We start from the raw sequence: 16,249 nt of genomic DNA on the forward strand, positions 1-16,249 counted from the left end.
TACTGGGACTTTATGTAATAAGCCAATGCAAAGGAGTGCACACTTGTGAGGCAAAAAACAATTCCTTTGACAGAAGAAAAATCTGAAAACTGTGGCGTGACTTAATATTTAGCCCAGCTAGGTTAATGCTTTTGAAACAATGTTTTGCTGTGTTAAAAGTAAGTCTGTAAATATTGTCTGTTCTCTTGAACTGGTCCCAAGTTATTTTTAGCTTTTCTTCCAGAATTGTCCCATATTTAGATCCATCCCTCTTCCTGTTAACTTTGATGAGCTTCCCTGTTGCTAAATTAAAAGTTTTGCCATTGTGTCATCCTCTCTATGTTTGGGTGATGAAATAAACTTGAGATTTTCAGGCTTAATTATGAAATCAACTGGTTGCACTAGATTTTGTTTTGTTTAGGGACATTTTAAAACCTTTGTTTGCATGTGTAAGGTTAATTTTTGAAGGTGTTCCAGCTGTGTATTGTTTATTTGTCTTGGGCCTTTTAAAGCCAGTAGATTATTCAAGATATGGTTCCAAAGTACAGATTGAAAAGCTAAACAAACATTTCCTTAAAAGCACCTGCACTACTACACTAGACTGGAAAATTGTTTAAAAAGAGGTTTTTGACTGAAAATTTGCACGACTAGTACAAAGTGAAAGCTGGAAATCCCAAAAATATATAGTTAAATAAATGTCCATACACAAAAGTAGCATTTCGTAATACAAAATGATGCAACAAGACATAACTCAGTAAAAAAAAAAAAAGCAGCTGAGCTCCAGTCAATCTCAAAAGCAGGAACAAAAAAACAGGCAAGGAGAAGAAACAGCTAAGTTCCTGCAGTGCTGAGGCAACAGGACTACATTTCCAACAGTCTTTATTCCTGGCCTAGTGTTTACTAAGTGATTTAGTGAACCACACATAATGGCTTGTTTTTCCACCATCTGCTCAAACTGAGGGTTAATGCCCAATGGCCCTTCCTATTTATTAAGAGCTACATACAATAGGGAGCTAAAGATGAAAACTGTATCTTCTCAATAAAAAACATGTTTTAGCTATTTTGGTCTACAGTATTAGCAGTATGTCACAAAGTGCAGTTAGTGGTTTTGAGTAACAAATAGCATAGTGTCGTTCAATAACATCATCTCAATTGACTTCCACTAGAGCTCCTAGTGGAGTAAAAGAGGCTATGTGGGGACTTTTTTTTTTTCCATGTTGAGATTTATATCAGCAAGTCAAACCGAATCAAATAAGGATCTGGAATCTACTTGATTTTTTTCATAGAAAACTATCACAGACAAATGATCTCAAACAAACTACGGTGTATGTATTATTGGCCTTGAATAAAAACTGTACAGTTTCCTTTTATTGGCGTAAGGATCATTTTCTTCAAGTAAATAAATCTCGTTCTTTGAGGCGTATAACTGTTCTCTTAGATTCTTGAAATTATGGTGGTTTTATTTACTACCAACACCTCTATAAATGTTACCAGATGCTGCAAATGTCAGTGGGTGTGCCGCCTTAGAAACAATACATGTAGTTGGGGCTACTGATCCATGTGTCTGCAGAAGAATGCCCGGCTTCCTCGATAACTATTTTAACCACAATCTAATGTAAATGCTCTTCATTACTGAAACTGTCCTCACACAAAACTCAGTGTCCATCAAATTTTACACAGCATGGCGTCTTTTAGGTCTAGACTAGCAGTCGTTGTGGGAGTGGCTAATTTAAAGATCTCAAAATGGTGGAAGGAAGTAATGTAAGCCTTCCTGTCTTCAGCTGTAGAGCTTATGTTCCAGAAACCAAAACGGTATGTTAGTTCACTCCCAGCACAGGCATGACAGAAGGCCAGCAGCAGTTTCTTGTTCAGATTGTTTTTCCTCAGGACACGCAGAAAATGTATCACTTGCTGGACCTTAACAAAGGCGTTGTTGTTGTGGGACCAGTAAAGTCTGGCCGAGTTGAGGGTGCTCGGGAATCTGAGGTTATGCGACTTTCCAAATGCTCTCCGGTTTCAAGGAAGGGTTGTGGTCTTGTCTCTTCTTTCTGAAGTCTGTGGTGAATTATTTTGTTTTATGAATTTGAAGATTCAGGTTGTTTTCTGGTCACCAGAGAAATGGTTTTCCCTCCTTAAGCCCTTGGGCCATCTAATCTCAGAGATTAAGCTAAACCCAGTGGTATTTGTTGATGGCTGTGTTTGTGTGTGTTGAATATCAAAGATGGCCAAAGTAAATATAAGATTTCAAATGATGATTTTACTGATAAGAACTACCAAAACCCCAATGTAAAAAATGATTTTCTTGTCAACTTTAGTTTATCATGTTGACAGGTAAAAAAAGAATTTTGTATTAGGAAACCCAGCCAACTGAATTGAGTGAGAGATTTTCTAGAAATCCCCACCCCAATCAGTTGGTGACAGTAATCAATGTATTTCATCAGGTGATTAACTTTGAGAAATTCCCTCATACTAAGCAAACACTGCAGCATGAATTTCAAGCTTCCTGTGTGAGATTAGGATTCAGCAAAAAACAATAATTTGATTTCAAGACAATTTTCATATTTATAATGGGTACAAACTATAGAATGTGTAATTTGTGTAGTCTAATGTTTCCTTTTTTTATTTGTACCTTTCAGGAACCAAATTTTAAATGTTATAAATGTCGATGTACTAAGGTTTCAATTTTGTTCACAAAGATTTTCTATAAAATTTGCAGAACACATTTACCATACATACGCAAACTCCACATTCCTCATTTAAAATAAGACATTAATTGTCAAGTTCTGCTTCACAGTATTTCTGGGATGTAGCTGGGTCATAATAATTTCAGGAAAAAAAAGTAACATTTGTACAGGAGCACAGCTTAGCATACATAGGCCTGCAGCAGTGTGAGCATGGGCTTCAACTAGCACAGTAGGTGGGATTATTCTGTGGCCAACACATAGATGTTTGCCTTTCATTGTGGGACACCATGGTTTAAATTTGGTCTGTTAGACTCATGTGAAATAGTGGGGCTTCTGTAACAACACAAGCCCAAATGCAGCACAGTGGTTATGGAAGTATTTCTACAAATCACTCAAAGCAAACAAATCCCCCCACCGCCTCCCCTCCTGAAAGCCCCATCATCACTGACTTCTTTGTGGTTGCTTTCATTCCTCTGCAAACCTTGGCTGCTCTTCACTACACTTCAAGTGACTTTGCAGAGTATGCCATCCAATTTTTGGCATTCACATTTTGCGAAATGCATTGTGATGTTGTGTCTTTTCATAAACTGCATTTTGCCATTTTCACTATGCAAACTTCTATAGGTTTTGAGCCAAACCACAAAGGAATACAAGAGAAGGTGAAGGCCACAAACTGAAGTCACACTGGTTTTTGGGCCGAGTTCAGAGATTTAAATTCTAACAGATGAAGTGATCTCTGTACTTTTATACCTCATTCAGAAGATAAATACTATGTTATTCAATATAGTCCTGAGACAAACAAAGTCCCCCCTTACTTATTACAACAAACTTAAGATGGAAAGAAGCAGCCAGATGCTGTTAAATAAATCCACTTTAATTACCTACCATCAGAAGATGTGACTAGGTGTGTGCTAACAATGCTATGAAGGAAAGACATCAGCAATGACCTTCAGTGTGAGAAGCAATGACAAAGTTATGCACCAGTATATAGACAGTAGCCGTGTTTGTAGGTAGAGTTAAAAAAATAAATAAATAAGAGGCATTCTCTCATCTAATATTAAATAGCAAATACATGTTTCCCATATCTCTGTTAAGGTGCAGTCTTGTTGCCTGAAACTGTAGAAAATGTAAATATTATGAAAGCGATTCAAATGCAAAGTCTTCCAATACAGAGAGCTTCTCACAAGGTTTGACTGCAGATTGCCTTGTTGTCAAGAAAAAAAATGCAACAAATCAACACCTCATACTAAATATTTGCCGCAGTGGAAGATGTTTGGTCATCTATATGTAAAATTGCCTCTGATACTCATAATACTCATGCAAAAATTGTTGGTTGGTTTAGTCCTAACACCTCACTAAGTGTTCACAGATGGTATGAATTGTGCAGACATGGCAGTTCTTGCCAAACGCTCTCTGAGATCTCCACATGTGAAAGTTTTACCTTCAGAGACAGCAGCACCAAGTCCAGGCTGAAGGACACTTTATAAAACAACAATAATAAAAAAGGTTCATTTGTCAGTTTATGTCTTTAAATCTCCCTGTGTAAATCTCATGGTTGCTTTTCATCTCTTTCTCGCTCCACCCCTCTTAGCCCTCTCCCTGTCTTTTTTTTTTCTTTACAAACTGCTGACAAAATGTGTTTCCAATTAGGCAGGGAGAAGAGAACGACTCTCAGATATTCTCTTGGTAGCCGGACTTTTGCGTCATTGACAACATCTATGCACTTGTTGCTTATGTCTTCACTTGTGTTAACTTGGAAGAGATTTACAACAAACTCTCTTTTGTTGACCTGAAAAAGGCAAACGAAAAGAGATGTTTTACTCATTAAACTGATTACATAAAACAAAGGTGCCCAACGATCCTCAGCTGTGGCATCTTTAATTACCCTGTGCAAGTGCGTGTATGTGACGTCACTTGCACACCCTTCTCGTGCTCTGTGTATCAGTGCGTGTGTGTCGTGTGTAGGGGTGTGTGGCAGTCGTTTCAGTGAGGAAAGGAGAGAGACGCGCCAGCGCAGAAAGGCACGGAGCCGGAGCGGAGAGCATCAAGTTGACTACATTTGGGGAAAATCCTAAACCAGCGCAGGAATCAAGAAAAGTAACACAAATACTAACAACTCTAAAGCACCGATAGGACGCGTTAGTGTGGGGACTGTGTTGGTATTTGGACGTAAAATGAAAGGTTTACCTGTCTCTTTATTGGATTTGGAGTCCTATTTGCGGCGGCTTTGACAGAGGAGTTGCGCATGCAGAGTGGGCTTTCGAATCGAACTTGACTTGGACATCCAGGATCCCTAAACGTCCTTTAAAAAAACCCCCGCTGGACATCATTAAACTGTAAGCATTAATGTTTAATTTCAATATCTTCACTTCTGATGAATTTACATAAAGTGCGGAAAACAGTTTTTTGGGGTTTTTTTTTTCTGCATTTGAAAATATTTAATCTTCTTTCGCAAAGCCCGCATGAATAATGTAGGCATCTGTAGATAATCAAAGCATACCTGCCACGTAGACGCAGCGAGGCAGTGTGCGGTTCAGATAAGGGTTTTAATGCCACCGGCAGGTACTTGATGGGCGAACCGTTATTTTAGCATGGGATATGGTGTGGCATGGCCAGTGAGGCACTTTTCTGAGGACTTGTTGCGCCAGAACATGGCTCTTCCTCAAACCTCTGGGAGTAGAACAGCACTTGAATGAGGGAGTAAGCGGAGGGAGGAAAAGAAAAACGAGCTCTGGGACTTTAAAAAAAAAATTGACATCTGTCTGTTTTTTGTGCAGAAAGGAATTTGTTCTAAACATATTTTCCCAGATTCCTCCTCTGCTAAATGCACGAGCCATCCCGGAGTTGTAAAAATATGTTGTTTTTTTTCTCCAACATTCAGCATTAGTTAGCCAAGAGGAAACCCTTAGTGGTGGGCTGAAAAATCACAGAAACACAATGGCCATGCCAGAAACATCTCTAAACTCTTTCTTGTGGTGCTGGGACCCCCTTTAATACTGTCAACTGTTTGTGGGAGTTAGAAAACCCCAACCGAGCTGTGAAATTTGGCCATTTTATGAACTGTTTTTCATTACAGTCAGCTGGAATTGCAGCACAGCTAAAACTGACTGACATTTCTTTGAAGTCAAGATAAGGAACTCAAGATGTATGAACCAGAAAGGAAAGCTGGCCAGGGTGGAATAAGGATAGAGATAACTAGAGCTTCTTTCTATTTCACGTACGGGATTCTTTAATATTTGTAGCAATGAAAACCTTTATTTAGTAAAGAGAAAAAAATGCCATGTTGGATCCCGTTTTCCCTTCAGATATGCCTCAATAAAGGTGATGGATATATTATGGAGAGCAACAACAATCATGCAGGCTGTGGTGTTTGAACAATGCTTTGTTGGTACCAAGAGGCTCAGAGTGCCAACAAAATATCTATTACATCACCACATCCTCTACCACTGATGCAACGCAAGGTGGAATACAATTTAAATGTACTTTTTTTTTAATTAAATGTTTTTCTGTTCTGATTAGACTGTTCCACTGTAGCCTTAGTTTCCTGTTCTTAGCTGTCAGGAGTGGCACTCAGTGTGGCCTCCGGCTGCTGTCGGTCATCTGCTTCCAAGTACGACATGTAGTGCATTCTGAGGTGGTGGTCTGCGTATCTCGGTTGTGACAAGCGGTTATTTGAAACCTTTTTTTAAACCAATCTCCCCAATTCTCTTTGATCTCTTATTTTAATGAGGTATTTTAGTTAACACAACTGTTAAATTTACCATTTTTGGACCATTCTGTAAAACCGAGCGATGGTTGCGTGTGGAAAGTCCCTAGTAAATAAGTAATAAATTCTCAGATCACCAACAGCCAACACATGTTCAAAGTAAATTTATTCCCCTTTTTTTCACAATTCTGATGCTCTTTTTTTCTTTTCTTTTTCCTTTTTTCTTACTTCAGCAAATCATCTGTACTATGTCTAGATGCACCAAGTTGGATTCACGTGTCTGACAGATTGGGTATTTTTTTCTATGAAGCCACTGAACAAACCCAATAAAGACACTGTTGACTGAATATCATTGATCTTCTTACATTAGAGTGGAAGAAGGTAAAAAAAAAAAAAGCATGGCTACTGAGAAGCCAGTAGAGGGTTTAGATGTGATCAGTAAACCAAATCAACCTCTGTCATAACATCAGTAGCATAAAACACGCTAGATATTTATGCTTGATGGTGAAGTTTGATTGCATATTGGTGAGGAAAAAAAGAAACGGTTTTGAAACTATGGGAATTTGGGTAAATATAAATGTGCATTTTCCACAAAAGAGACTGAACATTTTTGTGTAACACAAAAAAAATCAAAGGCTAGATGAAGAAAAACAGTTCTGTAGAAAAAAGATCTGCAGGCAATTGTTTTCCCAGCAGGAGTTTGTCTTGCTGTTGTGGGGTTGTCGTATATCATTTTAAATTGGCACGCATGGAATGCACAGATGTTTGCAGAACTATCCATGACTAAATGTCAGAATTAATAAAGCTATGGGAGCATCTGCAAAACCCAGTAAGTCCACATAGAGGGATGCAAGAAATGTGTTTGTGTGCGATATCCCATTGTTTGATATTTCAAGCTGTGATGTGAATTACAACCATGTCTCACCTTTGGTTAAGAATTTGCCTGGTCATGCATTCCAAAAACAACCAATTGCCATATTGTCTTGCTGGAAACCTGAGGAGTCTCAACATTGATGCAACAGAAATATGTTTTCCTCATTGTGAAGAGTTAGTTTCCAGTAGCATCAGTAACTTCTGATCTCTCAGTTGCCAGCTTCTTAATTTTTCAACAAATTAATCTCTTGGCTCACAAAAAAAAACAAACAAATGGTGTGGTTTATCCCACATGTTGCTTTCTGTAGGTTAAATTAGGATGAAAATGACAACATCATAAAAATATATGTATGCTCTGTTTCAGCTATAAGTGTTAGCGTTGAACAAATTTCATAGCGTAGTGAATTCCCAGTATTGTCAGCTTAAGCTTGCTGTCTACTATAGTCATTATTTTTGATGTAACCTAATGAGTGTTATCTCTTCATGACCTCAAGCAGTACTTGTTCAAATAGCTGAGTGTGTTTATTAGTTTGTTCACAAGAGAACGAGAGGACACTGTTTTCCGCCACCCACTGCCAAAGACCGCAGGGGGTCTTTGATGCCACAGGCGTCTGTGAGGGTCATTTGCACTTTGGCAGATAAAGTAGGTCAGTCACTTTCAAGCTGGTTTAATTAGAGGTTACATGATTTATTTCTCAAATTATCCACATTTGTTCGCATTGGTTTTGAAGTTAAAGCGAGTGAGCTGTAAGGACATTTTGAGTTAAAATACTTGTAGTTTGAGGTAGGATATGTCACTCTGAAATCATTTCTTCAGTTTTTTCAACATTAAAAAGCATTTCACCTTTTTGACAGTTTTGACCTATTGGAATATTCCTAAGATGTAATTAATGCTACTGGCAAATTGATGACAAGTTCTGTTACTAAACAGATATTTACATTACCTTTCTGAATGTACAGGCACAAATTACAGCATATTTTACTGAATTTTTCTGTAATTGGCCAGTACAAAGTACTTTCGAAGTGAAAATAAATAATGCATGTTTGTTAGGATTTTTTCTTTTTTTTTTCCATTTGGACATGTAGGGATTGTTTCCCATATATTTTTAGTTAAAATTTATGTCATGCCTTTTACATTTTTATTTGTGGGAAAAAAAAATACCTCAATCCATTTCCTTTATTTTCAGAGTTAGTTTTCCTTTTTTATTGTATCTCTCATAAAATAACAGTTACATAAATTGAAGTTTGTGGTTAGTATACGACAAAAAAGTAACGAGTCTTAATTACTGGTGCATTAGCCCTTTACTACCATCTCAGCCATTGTGGAGGTTCATAAAAATAGAACATGGAGTAAGTGAGAGGTAGAGTTGATAAGGCATATTTATTTCACAGGGCATGTCTTGGTAATGTTATATATATATATATATATTTTTAATTTAAGTTAATTTTAACAACCTTGTAAACAGTTAGGTGTCTTATATTCCACATGTGAGAAAAAAACATTAAATGCACATAGGGTCAGGATACTACGCAGCAGCTCATTGGTTTTCTGATTTGCTATTGAGCAATACAGGCAGAGAGTCCTTAACATACTCACCGGAAGACCTGAAAGGATTACAAATGCTTGCTCATCTGGGAGGTATTCTGCAACTTGCACGAGGCTTTAAAAGGAAAACAAAATTCGAAGAGTGAAGTTGATGCTTCTGACTTTTGACCTTCTTACCGAAGCTAAACAAAACTCCTGTTGCTAAGATGTGGTATCTCCCCTGCAGACAACTGCTTTATGTTTCCCTACATGAGCCCTGACATTCGTCAAGCAAAAGGGTCCTTGAAACATCTGCGTTGTGATTGCTGAAGAGCTTGATCTTTCCTCCCCCTTGTCTAAAAACTTGCATTCCACCCATTCTTAAGCCAGAGGTCCAGATTACTTCAGCACTCGTGCAGGTAAGAGTGCGTTTTGTGAGCAAGTGTTGCAAAATTAGATTTCCCTCAAGAGCAGAGGGATGACTCAGGGAAAATGCTTCTGTCCAAATAGTTTCACTTTTACATGCATATTCTCATTAGAATACTTACATTTACAGTACTGCAAAATTGCCAGATACTGATATTGTTGAACAACTTCAGCTTAGTTTTAATAGATTACAGCAGGCGTTTTCCATCTACAATGAAATGCGTACACTACTGATATGATAAATTCTATACTGAATTCATTCATTTATCTTCATGCTGCTGACAGAGTTCTCTACTCTACTGCTCATTACCCAGATGTAGGTGTTGAACAACTTCAGCTTAGTATCAGAAGACCACAACAAGCTTTCTCCAAATTGCATCTACAGGTGAAGTCATGTGGTTTGGCGAGAATGACTGTCAAAACTCCCAAGCGTCTCCACTCATGACGGGATTCCTGTGTGCTAGATTACTGGGTTATACACCCTGCTGTCCATTTCAGAAAAGTTTGACAAATTATAAACCAAGGTTAAATCGAGGTCAAACTAGAAACTTCTCTTTCTCTGTGAAAGCCACACCTTTTCCACTTCTTCTATTAAAAAAAGACATTTATTCAAATGACCGTCCTTTCCATTTTAGATTATGGTGATGTCATGTACAGCAGCATGTAAACACTCTGAAAACACAACCTCCTGGAACAGTCTGCATTTTGATTTTTAGCTTTTAACTCTCTTTGAAACTTGCTACTGTACTCTATATTCTTTCCTTAGCTGGTCTTTAAGACCTTCTGGAACATTATGAAACTTTTCATGGACAAACCTGGTTGTTCAGACTGCTAGCCCACTGTTTCTTGGTCTATTTGGTTGACTGTATGTGTTTTTATTGTCTTTGGTAATGATTGCTTTGTGTAATGTTTATATTCTTTTGTTTGCTGTTGTTTACATTTTGTCTGCTCTTACAGTTTATAGCCATTTCCTGCTTTTTGCCTGGCTGCAACTGCAAGTGCAGCCAGGCAAAGTGGTCGAAGTGTACACAAATCCACATCTTGATGACAGAAATTGCAAATGGTGAATCAGTACATTTCATGCAGACAAAATATCTATATTTGCATTAAGAGCACACTTGCTATGGCGTGATATTGGCAAGCAATGGACCAAATGCTCTTTTGTTCTTGTGCTCTTGTGGTTTGACATATAGAAACCTCAAAATCACCCATTATTTCTCTGCTAGCCACCCATTAACTTCTCTTATTCCAATTTCTACATCTTCAACATGTTTTGATATTATGTGAAGGGTTCAAATTACAAAAGGCAGCTGATGTCAATCATGAGAAAGACAAAAAGAGGAACCAGAATATATCAAAAGGAAACTCTTTCAGTACAGCAAAATCACAAATATGTATTAGATTATTGTATTATTATTCTTTTTTTGCTTCTACATTTCAGCAATTTTGAGTTAGGAAGCTGTGGCAGTGTTTTTAAACGGATTCTTGAGTATTTAATCAACAGTTACATTTTTGTAAATAAGGACATATTTTGTCAGATTCCTTAATCTTTAAACAAAAAACTGACATCCAAAAAGTTTATTTCCCCGCGGTTGCTGTGGCACAGGAAGCTGACCATCTACAATTTGGAATGTTGATGGGTTTTGTCTTCCATGTGTTGAAGTGTGCATCCGTGAGATACTGACTGCCCTGCTGCCCCTTCATGCTTGAGCATGTTTGTGAAAACAACTTGTTTTTTAGAGAGTTATTGTTCTGCTGCAGTAGTTCTCAAAGAAAGCTCCTGACTGTGCAAAGACACATTGATAGTTTCTCCACGGGTACCAGGCCTTGTTTTGTAGGATGATTATGCGGGTTAACAAGCTAGAACTGCAACATAACAACCACAGTCTTGTAAATTGTCACTTTGTGTCTTTGTCATATGAAGTAAATTTACACTTTTTACAGTGGACCTCATGATGTCATTCTGTCAAATACTGTAAGTTAGATTACAGTATAGTGGAAATAAGATGCATCAATATTCTGGTCGTTAAGTTCATAGTAGGTACATTTTATGACTAAATTCATGCTGAGAATGGGTAAAATTTGGGGAGATTGAAATTTGATCAGAGTGTGACATTTGTGTCTTTTGTTATACTGTAGTTGCAGAAACATTACTGTGTGAGCACTCTTAGCAACAAATTATCTTTCATATATTTCTCTTAACTTTTTCAACAAGAATTTAGACAGTTAGGGGAAGTAAACAGCTCATTAACACAGACTGTACGTTATAAGCTTTGTACCATGGACAACTTTTGTCTTTGTAACTATTTGTGTTTGGAAGACACTTAGGCATGTGTTGTTGTTTTTTTTTTTTGTTCTTTGGTTGATAAAATGTAGCGCATGTGTCCAAAATTTCTTGAATGTAGCATTAAGATATGTGTATCAGCTAGTAATGTATTTTTCTTTCTGCTATGTTTCAGTTGCAACAATACTTTGAGTGTTTCATTGAGATGAGTAAATTAGCTAGACGGTAACATATATTTTTCCCTTCTCTTGTATTTCAGGTACAAAAATCCATCTGTAAAAGATATTCAGCTAAGAAAAGGAATCCTTGTGCTTTTATTAGATGTTTGCTGACTGCCTACCTACACACAGTCACGTATTGTGACAGACCCAGACTCCAAAATCACAGTTTGAGATTATGACTACTTTATTCTGTTTGTGAAAATACAAAAGGGAGAATTCTTCTTATTTTTTGGCAATTGAAATTAGATAAATATTACCATATATAGACAGAAATAGACTGGAATATAGTACTTTAATTAGACTCAGGACTTCAGGTTATGATTTATCAAGCCTTTACTCTTTTTGTTAAAATAAGGTTTGTTTGGCACTCTAAGATATTGCTAGAATGTTTTTGAGTTTTGTGAACTCAACATTGTGTTTTGTCTTGTCTCTTGAGTTAAATGTTGTGCAACTGAAAATAGTAGCTTTGTGTCTTTTGTGTACATTTAGGAATGTTAGACACACTTATCAATTCTTATGAAATATTATGTTTCTCTTTTACATAAAAATTCCTCTTGTAAGCCGCTAAGCCTTACCAAACTTAACCTTTTCAGTCTCAGCCCTATTGCAGAACTTCACTTTTTTACTTACTGAAAAGCAGTAGTACTTTTGAAAAGCTAGAGCATTACATGAGTGATGAATATGAATACTTTTGAGTCAAACATTTTGTGGGATACATCACTGATGCAATGCTTTATTGCATCCAGGCCCATGTGATGTAATCTGTGGAATCTGTGTCAAAGAGTGTGATTTCAATACAGGATGGCTGACCACACCCTACAATAAACCAAGGTTGACACATATGGTAAAAGCTGTTTATTAGAAGAACTGTGGTTGTAACCTAGTAGATGGAATGATCTGAAATTCCAGATATCCGATTGGAGAAAATTGCATTTACACACCTTTATATTGCTTAAACTAGCTGCCACAAATGTTGTGTTTTAGTGTATAATGTGCTAAAAAAATCCCTGTATTGTTCTCCTTATGTATTGTGTGGCTGGCAAAGGGTTGTTCTGGAAAATTCCCAGTGAACATGTGCATTTCTGCAAGGTGTTTCATGTGTTTCATTTCTCAGTTCCCTGCTTTTAGGGTTTTTCCAATCTGATGAATGATTTTTATTTTTTTTTTCATGCAAGTTGACCAAGCAGAGCTAACTCGAGAGTCAAATATAAGCACTTTTTGTACTTTGTCCATAATTTAATATGAAATATTGGTTAAAATATAAGGCAAAATGTAAACAAGAACACATTAACCAATGAAAGAAAATCTCCAAAAAACAAACCAAAAGCTTTTAGATATTGATAGATGATGTCACTAGATAATATTATTTGGCATTTGCTACTTTCCCTGTTGTGTAAATTATATTGTTTTTCTCACAAGACAGAAAACTTAAAAATTTTGTCCTGTAGTAAGATTATGTAAAATCAACCTTTTTGAGCTTTGGATTATGTAATAATATTTTTCCCTGATCAAAAACTTACCTAGAGTGTCATTTGATTCTTTCATGCATATTTGAAAAATTAGGTCATTGTGATTGATCATTAGCACTGCATCTCACTCACTGCTGGTATTTATGTGATATAAATGGGGGGAAAAATTATTTTGGAAATAGCAGGTAGTAGCTAACATATAAGGGGATGCTTATATTGTTTGTCACCGTTGTCAGTCAAAAGCTGCATAAATGTCACAATATTCAACCAAACTGGAGTTCTTTTTCAGGGAATAAGTTCATATTCCCCTCGCCGGCTGCCTTTTAGACTTAAAGCCTGCTTGATACAAACATTTGAAACAGATGGGCCTGACTGTAGCGAAAACATGTTTTAAACTCTACATTACTCGGCTGATAATAACCCATAAACTGCAAGTTTTGTTATCACTTTCCCAAGTGATGATACGTGAGAGAGTATATGGCCCAAATGAAACTGTTACGCATTTTTAAAAGGATTTTATTTATTTATTTTTTTAAGTAACCCACTCTGTCTGTGGCCTTGAACAAACCAATGCTACACTGAATCTAACAAACCTCATCTACGTGCCGCTACAAGGTAACTCCTCTGTGCTGATAAAGAATAACATTTTATCTTGCCAGAATGCATCCAAGGAGGCCTCCCAATGAGCTACTGTTTTCGAAGGGTGACAATGTTCTGATTTAATGGCCTGCAGTGAGATTCCACTTGATCAAACAGGACTTTATTTTTCATAGCTACAAAATAGGTCTTGTCACTTCATAATGGTAATTACTTATGGCTTTGGCTCCATCAACACTCACAAACCAATAGTGCTTAAAATAGATCTAGCCTTTCCCCAGCAATAAGTCACTTTGTGTTCTAATTGAAGTAGTCACATTTAATGACAGTTTCAGGCTTTATGTATGGAAGTGCTCAAGTGTTTGCAGGATATCATCCACGGACATGCAGTGACTCAGCAGCTGCTCCATGACACTGTGCCAACTCTCTATCCATTCCTTGTCTGGGGTTTTTCGACGCATTCCAAGTGTCTGACAGTGTATGCTGGTGTGAGATGGCTGGGTGCATGTTGTTAAAGAGAAAGTTGTAGAATGAAAGCTTCTATGTGAGCGTTTGTGAGTTATGTGCTTGCAGACATCCTTTTTTCTTTGCTTTCTGGGGAACGACCGAGGGAACAATGGGCACATTGTGTGGACTTCTGGCAAAAGGCAGGAAGAGAGGGGGAGATGTCGGGGGTGATGTGTAGAAGAGTAGTGAAAACTGTAGAAGAGTGAAATGACATGAGATTTTATAGGCCATGAAGGAGACACATGAAAAGACACTTGAAAAGAGATGAAAACAGAAGACAGAGGGAAAATAAATGTTCACTTTTACCTCACGTACCTCATTTTAACCTACTGTACCAGGTTAAAATAATGTCAAATGAAATTACATGTCCATAAATGGTTTACATACACTGATAAGAGCAATTAACGTCATTTTGCTTCTTAAATTATGCATTTGAGCTGTGATGTTTGAAACATCTTCAGTTAATTTCAAAAGCTAAAATCTGGTGTACAAAAATTAACATGTTGTGAGTTTTCATTAATTCACACAATTCCCATTTATACTGATGGGCCTAAATTAAAACATACAATGCAACTAATGTTTCAATAAAAATTCACTAATTTCAGATGGCAGAAACTCAACTTTTATTAGTCTCAACTACATAATCATGTAATAATCATTTCTTGCCTTAACAATTTCAAAACCAGTTTTGATCTAGTTGTCTTGTTGGAACGCTCTTTTGTTTCTAAGTTACAAAAGTGTAGCTGTTTTATGTGAAGCCAAAGAATTTAGAAGTAGTCTTTGTTCATTATGCCATCCATTGACTAATGAACCAGTATCACTGGCAGTAAAACAGCCCCACAGCATGATACTCCCATCACCATGCTTGACAGGTGGTACAATGTTTTAAAATTTAAGTGCCTTACAACATACGGCTTCTTAGTGTGGCCAAATAGGTCACACTAATATGATACTTTTGTCTTGTGATAATATTCTCTTAAAACATTGAAATAGATTAAAATTTCAATTATATTCCGATTTATTAAGATGTTTTACAAATTTTATGGTATGACTGAAGTAAAGGTTATGTAGAAGCAGGGCAATGACAGAGATAGAGACAAACCCCAATACCAATAATTCAAAATGCCCTGATCACAATCAAGATCCAATATTTTGGAAAATTTGTTGCAACTATTAATGCTTGTAAACTTTTGGTTATAGCGGTAGCTTTAAAGTATTGAGTCTGAAATGTTATTTCCATGTTTTTTGGAACTTATTGTGACCTTATTTGGGTTGTTTTTTTTGTTTTGTTTGTTTTCCCCTCTAGCCATCCGGATATCTTGTTTACTTTTTTGCCATCATAATTTTATTCTCAATGGATTTAAAAGAGGAAGGAGATTTTTTTTCCTCACTTTCTAATTAATACTACTTATTTTTGTTATTTAATAAAGTCTGGACCTATTTTTTTTTCTCCATGATACCCAAACAACTGTCCACATAATCAGAAGTTGTGTTTACCGACTTTAGATAAATTAAGCTTCTTGTCGCGGGAAAAGTCATAACGCTGAAAAAGATATTTCCTTTTGAGTAGAATAATTCATAATTCTTCATGTTTTCTGCAGTTGTATTGAGAGACATAGTCTCAGATATTTCTGTGGAGTTGGTTTTAAACAGCACAGCTGCAGGCTAAGTTGGAGACTTATTACCAACTGACTGGATGTAGTTCCTGTTTTGTTTTTATTGTTTTTACACACATTATAGAGTTGCTGTAACTTTTTTGTATGTTGAATTTTACAGCATGCCCACAATGTCGTAAACACATCTACGTATAACATACATGGATGTTGCACAGATTGAACTGCAAAAAAGCATTCTTATATTCGCTGTGCAGTGAATATAACACCGGATGGTTTTAACTACTTTTTGTGTAAAATACAAATATTTCTGTGAGCAGCTTGTCTACACTAAGCATTTAGGTGTTTTGAATTGAAAGTACTTT

At 36.7% G+C, this 16,249-nt stretch overlaps 1 protein-coding gene across 1 annotated transcript in view; it reads left to right on the plus strand.

The window, feature by feature from the left end:
- The first annotated feature begins 4,350 nt into the window (after positions 1 to 4,350).
- lpar1 (lysophosphatidic acid receptor 1) overlaps positions 4,351 to 16,249 on the plus strand; it is a 34,933-nt gene continuing 23,034 nt past the window's right edge. Inside the window, exon 1 of the mRNA XM_032570078.1 lies at positions 4,351 to 4,999. The gene's annotated coding sequence lies outside the window, so the exon portion shown is untranslated. The remainder of the gene's footprint in view (positions 5,000 to 16,249) is intronic.

The sequence above is a fragment of the Xiphophorus hellerii genome, chromosome 8 (assembly GCF_003331165.1).
Source record: "Xiphophorus hellerii strain 12219 chromosome 8, Xiphophorus_hellerii-4.1, whole genome shotgun sequence".
In the NCBI taxonomy this organism is placed as follows: Eukaryota; Metazoa; Chordata; class Actinopteri; order Cyprinodontiformes; family Poeciliidae; genus Xiphophorus; species Xiphophorus hellerii.